The 14,746-nt window shown below is 44.7% G+C and overlaps 1 protein-coding gene and 1 long non-coding RNA gene across 4 annotated transcripts in view; one reads left to right on the forward strand and one right to left on the reverse strand.

Moving 5' to 3' along the window:
• The window catches only part of Fam20a (FAM20A, golgi associated secretory pathway pseudokinase), a 60,378-nt gene that overhangs the window by 26,480 nt on the left and 19,152 nt on the right, over nucleotides 1–14,746 (reverse strand). The gene's annotated exons all lie outside the window — the stretch shown is intronic.
• Nucleotides 132–11,395, forward strand: LOC134480894 (uncharacterized). Its single transcript, XR_010055861.1, has 2 exons — nucleotides 132–576; nucleotides 5,295–11,395. It is a non-coding gene; the product is annotated as an uncharacterized LOC134480894 (long non-coding RNA).

Genomic DNA, 14,746 nt, shown 5'->3' on the forward strand with positions numbered 1-14,746 from the left:
TCTCTTAGGGCTGCTGGCTGTGTAGGAGAAAGACAGGATGCTGCTGGGATGTCCTCCTCTGTGAATTTTTCTTATAAGTGATCAAAGTAAAGCTGCAAAGAGTAATCCGTTTCTTGCAGAGGCTTAGTGCGAGTGCTCTCTGCTTCTGAGTAGCCAGCCAGTGGGGAGGCGCTGGAGAGATGGCTTAGACGCATAACATGGTTGGAATGGTTACACCACGGCATTTGGCAAATGTTACAAGTTAGAGCATTTTCACTCTCAGAGAGGCCGGCTGCCCAGAGCAGCCTGTCTGAGGGTGGCTGCGTGCTTAGGAAAGAAAAATAGTAAATATACAGAAAAATCTATTTGCTTCTGCAACCCTGCGTATCAGGCTTTGGGGGAGAGAGAGAGAAAAAAAAGCAAAAGTCTGACAGAGCGGCTCGGTAGGGCAGCGATGAGTAAGAGGACTTGTAGCTGGGTATGAGATAGCCAAGCTGACCAGATAAGAGAAATGACAGGGCTCCGGGAAAATGACAAAGCTGGCCTTGTCAGGTTCTGATGGACACGGACAAGACCTTCCTGAGGAATACACGCAAGGTACAGTGACCTTCTTACTTATTCATAAATCTAGTACATTTAGTTGCAACAGATAAAATTGTGCATAAGGGTAGCTTAAAGAGCCTCTACCTATTCCAGGGAGGGAGCACCCCAGACCACCTTGCAGACAAGGAGCTCTATATGAGGTTGCTGAGGAAGGCTGTAGGGTGTCCTGGTAACTGTCTCCCGATGATCAGAATACGCCTTTTATGGCTAAACACCCTTTAAGCTGCAGGTACCTTGTTCCCACCACATCAGAAACTAAGGCACCAAGGCATCCTACCATACCTGTATATTGAGGTCTATATCCTCAAAGGACGAGGCAACAAGGTAACCCCTCCATGCTTTGTGGTTTTGCTCAGTGGTGTGTGTGTGTGTGTGTGTGTGTGTGTGTGTGTGTGATCACAGGAAGAAATGCTGTAAGAGGTAGATCTGATCCACCATGATTTGGAGAAGAAGTCATGCCATCCAAGCAGATACGATGTCAGATCCAGCACGGCAGAGAAACAACCCCATGGTGGGGAGGGGGTTTTGGACAGAGGGTTTAAGGAAGCCCCAAGTACCAGAGGAAGCAGGCTTAGAGTTAGCATCTGAAAGAATATCACTCTATTTTAAGTGGGTATATAAAAACCTGTTCCTATAAGGTGGAGATCTGTATAGCAGGGTGGAAGATCACAAGAGTACCCCGGTTTTGAAGCTAACTGTCGTTCAAAGGGAAAAAGTACTCAGCATGGAAACGAAGCACTAAGCACTAGACGTTCTGTCCAAGGTCGCTCCCCACGTCAATAAAACACCTTAGTTACCAGTGCCATCCTGACCTTGAGCTAGAAAACCCACTCTGTGCTCCTTTCTCTAGGCAGAGATGAAGTTCCCTTAGTAAATGTTCCCTAAAAAGCACAGCATCCCTTTTGGGTAAAACACACTGTAAAAGTGTAGGATTTTTTTTTAAAACTTACATAGTTTTGAATAGAAAACGTGTTGACATAATTCAGAACTTTAAATCTCTGACATTTCTTTGCACCCCTGTTCCCTGGGGCCAAGTGATGTCACTAGCCACTCACTGTTTTTCACCTTCATTTCTAAATATGTGGTGCTATAAGATCTACACGAAGAAATTACACCAAAAGATCTTGGCAATTTTTCAACTCCGTATACAGAAGGCTATCTTTTTTTTTTTCCAGATAAGTTGCTATAATTGTCAAGGTAGGGCTGTAACTCAACTGTTTTCTGTGTATGTAGACTTCCCGAGTGCTATAATTACAGGCATGCACCATGGTGCCTGGCTTCTCTATTTAGAACATTTTTTTTAAGACGAGGCCACAGCCTGATGTGTGAAAATCATGTAATTAACCTGCGACGGTGTGATGGTTAGTGCTAAAATGTCAACTCGCCACAGCCTAGAATTATCCGGGAGGAGAGTCTCGATTGAGGAATGACTGGATCAGGTTGACCTGTAGGCACGTCTCTGGGCTTGGGGAGAAGTGTCTTGATGGTTGATTGGGATGGGAGGACCCACCCTCAAGGTAGGCATGACCATTTCATTGGGTTGGACCCTGCACTGTCTAAACGTAGAGAGAGGTGGCTGGGAGCTAAGCAAGGAAGCAGGCAGGGTGGCCCGTGCTCTTGGCTGTGGATGGGCTGTGACCATCTGTCTCAAGCCCCTGCTGTTGTGTCTTCCCTGTAGTCATGGACTGTGACCTGGGGTTTCGAGCCTAACAACCCCCTTTCCCCTCTAAGATGTTTTGGTTCAGGGTGTTCTATGACAGCAACAGAAAAGAAAGGGACACATTCTGTGTGGGTGTTTGTGCCCTTCCAAATGCATATGTTGATACCAATTCTCCAGGGGTGGGGGTCTAACAAGGTTTTGGGGGTGGGTGGAGCTCTCAGGACTAGGATATATCTATCTATCTATCTCACAGAGAGCTAGCTCTGGCCCCACCACCATGTGAGGACACAGCGAGACAGTGTTTTCTCTGACTCACTTGACTCTGGAGTTCCCAAACATTCAGAACTGCGAGAAATGAACGTTGCGTGCAAGCCATCCGTCCTCTGGGGTTTTATTAATATAACTTCCGAAATTCTGAGCGTTTGACAAGCAGTGTTCCCCCGTGCGAGAGTGCATCTGTGTGATAAATTCCTGGAGAGGTGACAGAGTGTTGGATAAGGGCAAGCAGGTCTTTGTTAGAGACGCTCAAATTCCCCATCCCTGCTACGCACGGTGCGGGACTGTTTTCCACACAAGTGCTATTACGCCTTTTGGATCTTTGTCAACTGGCAAAGGTGAACAGTGGTTCCTCATTGTGTTCTGAGTTTGCGTGTCTCTATTGTTGTAAGCGAGGCTGCTGCTTTACATCTTCTCGGGAGACATTGGTATTTCTTGGACTATTTTGTAGAGGGTCGTGAATCTTTCCCTCGTCGTCTTTATATGCCTAAAACGATTATTTCATTTCTATGATTTACAAACAAGATAGCCCAGGCTGTATGATACCCTATCATGGGAGGAAGGAGGAAGAGACTATAAAAGAGAAGATGCTGGTGGCCAGAACAACCTCCCTGTAGTTGTCACCACTGGGAGAAAGGAAATCAGAGAGCAAGATGTCGCCAGATGGCCCAGTGACATCTTCTGTCTATCTTAATACAGTTGTCACGTTTGGGCTTCATGCCTCTTTTAATGAAACACCTTCCTCCCACAGGCTTGGGTGGGGTTTCTCTCTGCTGCCCTTTGAAAGACTGAGATCTTCCTCGTATGTCACAGAACAGAATCAGAGACAATGCCAGCTCCTATTTTACACTGTCCATTTAAGGCAGGACAGAACTGGCCATGTCTTCTGCCTTACAACATCCAAGCAAGGGTCTGAAACCCATTTGCCACATCTACAATTTATTCTTTTTCCGGAGCTAAGGACCGAACCCAGGGCCTTGCGCTTGCTAGGCAAGCGCTCTACCAGTGAGCTAAATCCCCAACCCCACATCTACAATTTTTAGGGGCCCCTCCCCTGCTTGTTTCCTTTTTGACTTTTGTTAAGACAAAAATTCTGATTCTCTGCTAAGCGCCGGTGTCACAGGTGCGAGCCACCAAGCCCAGTTTTGGCTTTTTTTCCTCTTTAATCAAAACTACTTCCTTATTCTTCTCTTACACGCGAGTGATCATGGGAGGTGCCACTCTCATCAGTCACAGCGCCACCACTGCATGATTAACCCTTGGTTCATCTCTAGATAAATTATAGCCATTGCTCTTCTCTTCCCTGACAATCTTTTCCTTGGGAAAGGACCCAAGACTCCAATCTATCTTCACATTAGTCTTTACCTTGAGAGCTCCTTCAAGGACCACTTCAAATGCCCACATCTCCATTACCATCCTATCGTTGACACTCTGGATGAAGAATAAACAGGGGAAGGCAAAGCACAAGGCCTATTTTTTATTAACAGTGATGACAAGGGCCAGTCTAGACCCCTGCTGGGATGAGGAGAGTGTGGAATCTACATAGTATGGCATCTACACAGTGTGGTGCGTGCACACAGTGTGGTGCGTGCACACAGTGTGGTGTGTGTACACAGTGTGGTGTGTACACATAGTGTGGTGTGTGCAAAATATGGCATCTACACATGTGGTGTGTGCACATGGTGTGGTGTGTGCACACAGTGTGGTGTGTGCACATAGTATGGCATCTACACAGTGTGGTGTGTGCACACAGTATGGCATCTACATACAGTGTGTGCACACAGTATGGCATCTACACACAGTATGGCATCTACACACAGTGTGGTGTGTGCACACAGTATGGCATCTACACAGTGTGGTGTGTGCACACAGTGTGGTAACCGCACAGTGTGGTATATTTACACAGTGTGATATCTACACAGTGAGCCAAACAAGAGCTAACTGGGAATGCTATCACAGAAAAGGACACATGGCTGCGTCACACAGTGCTGACTCTGGGGCCCAGGAAGATGACACTGTGGGCAACAGTGAATATTATGTAAGCAGAGGACCCTAGCATCAATGTCAGAAGCTGAGTGTGGCTGCATCCATGTCTGTTACCTCAGTGTTGGGACAGAGGCAGGAAGATTGCTGTCCAGTCTGCCGGCTTGCCAGACTAGCACCAGGTGCACTGGGATACAACGTCTCAAGGAAGTGAGGCAGAGACAGACTCCATCAGGAGACCCACTTCCCCTTCTGGCCTCCAAGTGTACTCCTGAACAGCCACACCCATTTACCACCTCTCCTCCAAGGGTGGAGCTAGCACTGTTGCTAAGCACCAATATCTCAGATGACCCTCCGACCCCTGGACAAGATGCCCATTCCTACCCACAGTTTGCAAAGGAAAAAACAGACCAAGACACGGTCTTAGTGACAACAGTTCACTGAAGCTCCAGAGCTTCGGTTTATGTAACTGTGGAAAACGAAGGTCCTGAACGCTATCCTTGTCTATCAACACAAGCACTGAAACCCAACCCAAAAGTGAGTTCACCGTAGACATTTTTGTTTTGTTTGACATGGGTCTCTTGTAGCCCAGGCTGGCCCTGAACTCACTTGTACCCGAGAATGATGTGCTTACTTCCCAAGCTCCCGGATTGCAGGCATGCTGCAACATGCCTGATGTATGCAGGGCTGGATATAGAACTTTTAAGCTTTGTTCATGTTAGGCAAGCCCTGTACCCTCTGAACTCCATCTCCAACCTTTGGTTGCTCATTTTAATGACTACTTTTCTACCAGTTGTAGAGACTAGGAACCAGGAGGAGGAATTTCAGAACTACAATTCTACTGGGGAACCGGAAGCAACCTGCTTTGCAAGCTAGGACGAAACCCCTAGGACACCCTACAATCAAGGCGGGGGGGCGCATCCATGCCACAGGGATTCTTACCATCATTGCAAGCTTTGGCAAGTCTTCAAGGGCGAAGATCATGCCTGACCTCAGAGTCTCGCTGTAGCTTGTTCATGGTGTCTCAGTGTGCAGGGTAAGTTCTAATCAAGCTAGGACAAGGCAATCCAGCAGGTCTGTGCTTGGGACACAGGTGGGGACATCTATTTGTGGGAGACACACAGGTGGGCAGCGCTGGAGGTGAGATTTAAGTGGAGTCCGCAGGACCTGGGTTTTCATTAGCTTCATGGGATTCAAGGAGCTGAGGGCATCAACTTGCATTCCATTCTCCTACCAGAATCGGGAGGGAAGAGTCACTACTGGGGTGTGGTGCTAACCGGGCAGGCGCTGTGAGACTCTGAGGGAAGACAGCTGTGACTCAGAGGCTTCCAGGAGGATCTACAGGGTTTGCACAGGCTGGGGCAAGCTCCTCACCCATCTAGCCACAGGCCACACAGCTTCTGTTCTAGAAGCATCTCCTGGTGCCTGCATTTCTTGGTCTTGAGGAAATAGAAAGGCTAGGATTGACACTCCCAATCCACACTTGATTTTAGGGCACATGTGTCGATTTTATTCTATGTAGTGTTCCTTCTGTGTTGGGATCAGGCCCCCCCCCTTTTTTTTCTTTTTTTCGGAGCTGGGGACCGAACCCCGGGCCTTGCGCTTGCTAGGCAAGTGCTCTACTGCTGAGCTAAATCCCCAACCCCAGGGATCAGGCCCTTTTGGAGAATTTTGGTACCAGACCAGACAGTTACGAACACATAGTATTTTCTGATGGCGGTCAAGGAAGAGCTATGGGGACAGAATTGGAAGGGAAAGTAGAAAACCTGTGTGTGTGTGTGTGTGTGTGTGTGTCTGTGTGTACACACATGTGCACGTTCACTCTTCTGACAATGTAGAATTAGCTCTGTTCCCCAGTCCTGGCTGCACAACACAAACGCAGGCGTCTTTGACCCCCTTCCTTTCCACATTCTATACTTCTGCACCCACAGGTTCTTCCTTTTGGTTACCTTCCGGTGGCCTGTGTTGTCACTCAGTTCTCTTGCTTGGGTAGTGGAATAGCCCTGTATCCGGCCTGGCAGATGACTCTATTCTAAAGAGACACGTGTGTCGCTCAGTCTCACTACCAGGGTCTTGAAACAATGAACCCCAAAGACACGGGAATCCCCCCCCCCCCCGCCCAAGGAATCTCAACCTGGGAGAAGGAAAAGACACAAGCTGGATGGGGTAACTTTGTTTCCCTAAAAGAGATTGCAAACAATCCTACGGACTTGTCAGACGCCTTACAGGATGAGACAGAAACCCAGATAATGACGGGGCAAAGGTCAGGGCCACACCTTTGCCAGGACGGCTTAGATGCGCACATCCTCAGCTCCCTGCTTCAGTTTTGATCTCAGAGCTGGAGAAGTGGCTCAGTGGCTAAGAGCATTGGTTGCTCACCCTGAGGACTTGGGTTTGATTCTCGGCTCCCACGTGTTAGTTTTTTTACCATGTTGAACTCTAGTTCTGACAACCCCTTCTGTTCCCCTATGGGTGCAACATCCACATGGTGCACAGACCATGCAGACAAACACCCATACATATAAAATAAAAATAAATAAATCTGAAACAATTTAAACTTTAATCTCATTTCAGGATATTGGACACAAGGGGCTCACTACTTGTCTTTCTTCCAAATGTGGCCACACTGAACACATGCCTTTTTTCTGCTTTTCGTTTTTAATTTGGCTCTTTTAATTGGCTTATCGGGGATGGGTGGCTCAACCTAACCAGGGGTACAGACTGTGACCCCCAAGTTTGCTAACAGCCTCTTCGTTTGCTTGAGACAGAGTCAGATGTACGTCATGCTGGCTTCAAAGTTGCCATGTAGCCAAGGCGAGAGCCACTGTGCTCAGTTTGTGTGGTGCTGGGCATTGAACTCAGGGTCTCATGCATTCCTGGCAAGCGCTGTGCTAACTGAGCTGCACTCCTCCCCAGCATGCAGAATAGCCTCTTAGCTGATTTTTATGATGACAATCTTTTATTTTTTTTCCCTTCTTCACTCTGGGTCCCATCAAAATCAGCTGTGAAATGTGTCTTCAAGCATTTGCTTCTTATAGAATCTTTCCATGGCTTCTCTGATTTAAAACCTTTAACATATCCCAAGTGGACTCACATACATACATATATGTGTGTGCATACATATACACATAAACATACACATACATTACACATACACATATACATACATTACACAAACACGTATATATACATATACAAACACCAACATATACATCATATACACATACACATACATTATATATACACATTACATACATACACACATATATTAGTACATATATGTACATTACATATATACACACATATTGCACATACACATATACATATACATTACATATACACATACATATACATGCATCATATGCATACACAAACATACATATCCATCATATATACAACACACAAACATTACGCATACACATATACATTACATATACACATACCATAGGCATTACATATATGCATACATACACAAACACAAACATATACATTATATACACATACACGTACATATGCAACATGTGTGTTATTTTTTCCTTTCTTTCTTTTTTTTTTTTTTTTTTGGTTCTTTTTTCCGGAGCTGGGGACCGAACCCGGGGCCTTGCGCTTCCTAGGCAAGCGCTCTAACCACTGAGCTAAATCCCCAGTCCCCATTTTTTCCTTTCTTATCTAAGTTCTGTGTTTAAAATGTCCAGACATCTTCCCCTCCATCCTTCCTTCTTTCCGTGGCGTCGTCTCCTAAAACTTTCTAGCCCTCCTGAGTCAGGAAAGACTAAACTGATCACGGGAAGGTCTTCTGTCATTTCTGCTGAGGTCACTACTCTCTGGCTGGCATCTTGCCACAGTCTCACTTCCAGAAGCAACGATGCAAAACCTGCTCAAGCAGAGCTCTTTAAATCGCACGCCAGGGCAGCGATGCTTTGCTAAAGTCACTGTTTACCCAGCCGTTAGTCCGTGCAGCAGAGCAGACTGACTTACTGAGATTCCCCGGGGAGGAATCGGGTGAAATGCCCGAATTATTTGGACCACAGCTCATGTCCTAGAGCCATGCACGCGTCCTCAAGCAATTCCAAGAGGTGCCATTGGCTGGTAGGGGGCTAAAATGGGTAACCCCCTTTCCCATCATCAGGGCATTGTGGAAGAACCTTAGTCCTGGGGTCCTAAACAGGAAGGCAGGAAGGAGGCAGGCAGCCACCCAGGCAAAACTTTGGTTCTAAACTCAGTGTTACCAGAGCATCAGAAGGGAAAACGGGGCTGAGTGAAAGGTTCCGCCATGTGTCACCTTCTCAACTAAATTCTGACATCCTTAGGACGTGACTCTGCCTTGGATCCTCTTTGGCACTTGGTAAAGTGCTGTGCACACAGCAAATTACCCTACACGTTACTAGTCATTAGCCGCACAGACGAGTTTCTATCCAGTTCCATACCGCGGGGAGAAGAATCTCCTGAGGGATGGGATTCCATTTCTCTAAGAGTTCCCAGGGCCTCGCTTAGACATGTGTTGAGTCTCCAAATCCACTCTGCTATAAGGAAAACCATAAATGCATTGCAATGAATACAGTACTTAGCCTTCAATTAAATCTCACATCTGTTTGAGACCTTCCTAGAAGATGCCAGTTAGGAACCAAGAACAAAGGGACTTGAACCGATACAGAAATCTTAGAGAAAGTCAGGAATCCTAGGTCCTTGGGAGTCCAGGCGTGACTCTTTCTCATGGCTTCTCAGTGTGCCAGGACTCGCCCAGACACTGACTGCTACTGTTGAATGGCCTTACACATTTGAGTCTAGATGGCTTCTAGATCGAAGGAGAGGACCACGGCAAGCTAGAAGGGACATTTCAGGAACTGGCATTAAGATTTCCCTCTTTTTGCAGTATGTAGATTGATCACGGGAGATGTGGGGATCTATACACCCTGGAGCAAAACATGAGAAGGACCCACTAGTCTAAGGGTTTCCAGAGTCACAAAAGGGGACTGTAGATCCTTTCCTAGATTCTAGCTCTGGGTGTGGAGCTAAGGACCAGAATGGTTAATAAACATCACTGGTCTGAGGCAAATGCTTTGCAAAGAGAAGCTGAACTTTGACCTTTCCGGTGAGTTTTAGTACACAGAGGACAAGCCAAAGTTCAGAGAAGTCCTGAAACGAAGGCTCCTGCTTAGAGAACACTTCTTTCCACAGCCCCAGGAATGGCTGTATGCAACGTACATTCAGAAATGTGAACCATGAATATGAACCGTGAATACCAGCCCAACGGGGCCTCCCAGCCTCACTGTGATATGGAGTTTCACAGAACAGGGCTTCCCGGCCACAGACCACTGCTTTTCATATGATGATTGCATGCTTTGGTTCTCAGTGAGGAGTTAGTTCTCCTCAAGGAATAGTTGGCAATGCCTGGAGGCCCTGGTGGGAGCCATAACGGTTGGGCGGAGTGCTGAGAGACGGGAGTGCCCTAGGATGCAATGAACAAAGTCCCACCACAGGGGGTTATCTGGCCCCAGAGGTCAGTAATACTGGGGTTGGAAACCCTGGACTAGAGCCACGGAATCATGAGGAAATAAAGCACTTAATCCTCTGATGACAGCCCGAGAACCGCTGTGATGGATTTTTTGACTCTGAGCAATTTAATATTTTCAGTAGACAGCATAAACGTCTTCCTCGGGGCCCCATACGCTGTATATCTTCTGTACAGCAGAAATTTAAAATGGTACTTAATTGCTTTTTTATGTAAATCTGTATCAGAGAACATTCGTTGTCAGACTTACCCCAGCCTAACAGACTTATTGACAAGACACTGAAACTCAGTAGGTGCAGTGTCGATGTCTTTAAATGGCAAATTGTATTTCACCCTTTAATGTGCAATCCTAGAATAGATAACTATATACACATACACCCATATACACATACGCTTACATATACACATACACACTCATATCCCCATGCATACATTCATACACATATGCACACAAGCATTCAAATGCACATAAACACAATACAATATGTGCATGCATATATACATACAGACACATATACAGGACATGTAATCACACACATATGCATACATATACATGCATTTGCATATACACACATATACACATGACATGTAAACATACACATATATACATATGCATACCTATACACAGTTATGTACATAATACATACATACAACATAGATGCGCGCACACACACATGCGCATACACACCATTTTTAGTACATAACACTGATGTAGATGGGTATGAGTCCTCTCTTTCCTCTGAGATTTTTCTGAGCACAGAAAGCAGAAATGTGGTTTAAAGATAATACTTCCAGCAGACCAGGAAGACTCAGGTGGTTTAAAAATACACACCCTGGGGGTTGGGGATTTAGCTCAGTGGTAGAGCACTTGCCTAGGAAGCACAAGGCCCTGGGTTTGGTCCCCAGCTCCAAAAAAAAAGAAGAAAAAAATACACACCCTGGAGTTCCCAACAATCAAGGGTTTGCTGTATCTCTGTTTTTCAACAAAGAACTCTGCCTTGCTATCCTTTTCCCATGCGTATTTTTTTTTAATTAGGAAAAATTCTAAAAAAGAAATATTCTGCTTTTTTACATCATTATCTCTCAATATTCATGCATCATACATATGTTCTCTATAAATTAATATACCTTCCATGATGTTTAAAATGTTCTGTAATTATCTTAACATAAATTCACTAGTCTATTAGTATTTAAACCAAAAAATTAAAAGTGAAATATTTCTGTTCCTATTTCAGTTTAGCACTCCATGTGCTTTGAGGTAATATGAAAGATAACAATTTTCTATAAATCTCTGAAAAGATTAGCAGTTCTTTTTTTTCTGTATATATATATTTATATTTATATAAAAAGACCAATAATAGCAGTGTGTTATGCATCAACAGCAGCAACACCTTTTCCAGGTTCTGCAGTCATCTGAACAAAACTGTAGAGACATCCAGCATACTCCATTAAAAAAAAAAAGTAAAAAAACAAAACCGGAGAAAACAGCACAGTTCTGTTACTCTTGTGGTACCTGGCACCATTTTTTTTTTAAATTAGCTTTTCAATCATCATCTGGAAAGAAAACATTCTGAGCAACATCATTAAAAACAGCTCTGATAAAGCACGGTCACTACTACGTATCATAAAGCAGGTACAAGCTATTTTACATCCACAGAGGTATGATACAGTACTGTCCTACATCTATAATACTAGAGGATACAATTTAAAAGGCATTATTTGAGACTTGATTCTACTTTTCCAGCTGAGGGCCCAAAGGATGGTGTGACACAGCTTTGTAAAGAAACATACTCTAGACAGGATTTCCTTTCACTAGTGGCACAGTTCTAAGGATTCATTCTCTCCATGAATGTCAGCTAAAACCGTTATTAAAAAAATGAAATATCCCTAGAACAAAACCGTATAACCACTGGATTCACATGAAGATGACCTAGTGGAGACAAGCTGGACCTCACCTTACCAACAAGCTATCAAATCTGTTATGTTTAAACAGTGAGACCGCCAAGGAAGGAGATGCCAAGTGGTGCTTCAAAGCTTCGGACCACAATCAAACACAGCATCCTTTTCAACAGAAGCAGAAGCTCATCTGAATATGCTCATGGATGCTGACATCAACATTTAATCATCTCCTCACTCATCCAGGAAGAGGGGGAGATCAGTTACTACTGTACTTTATTGTGTTCAACCAAATCACCATGTTACAAAAATAGCAAGCTGCCATAATAAAAAATAATGCTCCTCTATCCAGCACCAGATAGCATCATTTTACTTTCAAGCCTAGAAATTGCACACTTGTATATAAACCAATCGAAGATGAGGATTGAGAGTTCATCTTGGTGGATTTTTCCTTTGATGAATATGAAGTGTCCTTCCTTATCTTTTTTGATGACTTTTAATTGAAAATTGATTTTATTTGATATTAGAATGGCTACTCCAGCTTGCTTCTTCTGACCATTTGCTTGGAAAGTTGTTTTCCAGCCTTTCACTCTGAGGTAGTGTCTGTCTTTGTCTCTGAGGTGTGTTTCCTGTAGGCAGCAGAATGCAGGGTCCTCATTGCGTATCCAGTTTGTTAATCTATGTCTTTTTATTGGGGAGTTGAGGCCATTGATGTTGAGAGATATTAAGGAATAGTGATTATTGCTTCCTGTTATATTCATATTTGGATGTGAGGTTATGTTTGTGTGCTTTCATTCTCTTTGTTTTGTTGCCAAGACGATTAGTTTCTTGCTTCTTCTAGGGTATAGCTTGCCTCCTTATGTTGGGCTTTACCCTTTATTATCCTTTGTAGTGCTGGATTTGTAGAAAGATATTGTGTAAATTTGGTTTTGTCATGGAATATCTTGGTTTCTCCATCAATGTTAATTGAGAGTTTTGCAGGATACAGTAACCTGGGCTGGCATTTGTGTTCTCTTAGGGTCTGTATGACATCTGTCCAGGATCTTCTGGCCTTCATAGTTTCTGGCGAAAAGTCTGGTGTGATTCTGATAGGTCTGCCTTTATATGTTACTTGACCTTTTTCCCTTACTGCTTTTAATATTCTTTCTTTATTTTGTGCGTTTGGTGTTTTGACTATTATGTGACGGGAGGTGTTTCTTTTCTGGTCCAATCTATTTGGAGTTCTGTAGGCTTCTTGTATGCCTATGGGTATCTCTTTTTTTAGGTTAGGGAAGTTTTCTTCTATGATTTTGTTGAAGATATTTACTGGTCCTTTGAGCTGGGAGTCTTCACTCTCTTCTATACCTATTATCCTTAGGTTTGATCTTCTCATTGAGTCCTGGATTTCCTGTATGTTTTGGACCAGTAGCTTTTTCCGCTTTACATTATCTTTGACAGTTGAGTCAATGATTTCTATGGAATCTTCTGCTCCTGAGATTCTCTCTTCCATCTCTTGTATTCTGTTGGTGAAGCTTGTATCTACAGCTCCTTGTCTTTTCTTTTGATTTTTTATGTCCAGGGTTGTTTCCATGTGTTCTTTCTTGATTGCTTCTATTTCCATTTTTAATTCCTTCAACTGTTTGATTGTGTTTTCCTGGAATTCTTTCAGGGATTTTTGCGATTCCTCTCTGTAGGCTTCTACTTGTTCTCTAAGGGAGTTCTTTATGTCTTTCTTGAAGTCCTCCAGCATCATGATCAAATATGATTTTGAAACTAGATCTTGCTTTTCTGGTGTGTTTGGATATTCCGTGTTTGCTTTGGTGGGAGAATTGGGCTCTGATGATGCCATGTAGTCTTGGTTTCTGTTGCTTGGGTTCCTGTGCTTGCCTCTCGCCATCAGATTATCTCTAGTGTTACTTTGTTCTGCTATTTCTGACCGTGGCTAGACTGTCCTATAAGCCTGTGTGTCAGGAGTGCTGTAGACCTGTTTTCCTCTTTTTCAGTCAGTTATGGGGACAGAGTGTTCTGCTTTCGGGCGTGTAGTTTTTCCTCTCTACAGGTCTTCAGCTGTTCCTGTGGGCCTGTGTCCTGAGTTCACCAGGCAGGTTCCTTGCAGGGGAAAAGTTGGTCCTACCTGTGGTTCCAAGGCTCAAGTTTGCTCGTGGGGTACTGCCTAAGTCCTCTCCGCAGCGGCAGCAACCGGGAAGATCTGCGCCGCTCTTTCCGGGAGCCTCCGTGCACCAGGGTTCCAGATGACGTTTGGTGTTTTCCTCTGGCGTCTGGATGTGCACAGAGTGCAGTCTCTTCTGGTTTCCCAGGCGTGTCTGCCTCTCTGAAGGCTTAGCTCTCCCTCCCACGGGATTTGGGTGCAGAGAACTGTTTATCCGGTCTGGGTCTGTTTCCTTCAGGTTCTGGCGGTGTCTCAGGCGCAGGGATCCTGCCGCTCCTGGGCCCTCCCCTACGGGAACCCAGAGGCCTTATACAGTTGCCTCTTGGGCCAGGGATGTGGGCAGTGTTGGTGGTCTCCTCTGCTCCGCAGCCTGATCAGGCGGTGAGGTCTCTCTCCCATGGGGTTTGGGATCAGAGAGCTGCTGCTGGCCGGGATCCTCGGGTGTGGGACTTCCGGTCTCCCATGCGTATTGAAAGAGAATGGTATCTGAATGGAGGGGCTTGCCGCAGGGCGGGCAAGCTTTTATTTTATTTTACTTATTTATTTTTTTGTGGCATATAGGCAAATTTCCTTGTGATCCACCCAGATTAAATTTTTTCCAGTCGTTGGCCTATGAACCACTGCTAATTTGCATGGTATTATTTTCCGTTTGATTTACAAATAGATAGTAATTGTGGATTTGGCCTCT

The sequence above is a fragment of the Rattus norvegicus genome, chromosome 10 (genome assembly GCF_036323735.1).
Source record: "Rattus norvegicus strain BN/NHsdMcwi chromosome 10, GRCr8, whole genome shotgun sequence".
NCBI lineage: Eukaryota > Metazoa > Chordata > Mammalia > Rodentia > Muridae > Rattus > Rattus norvegicus.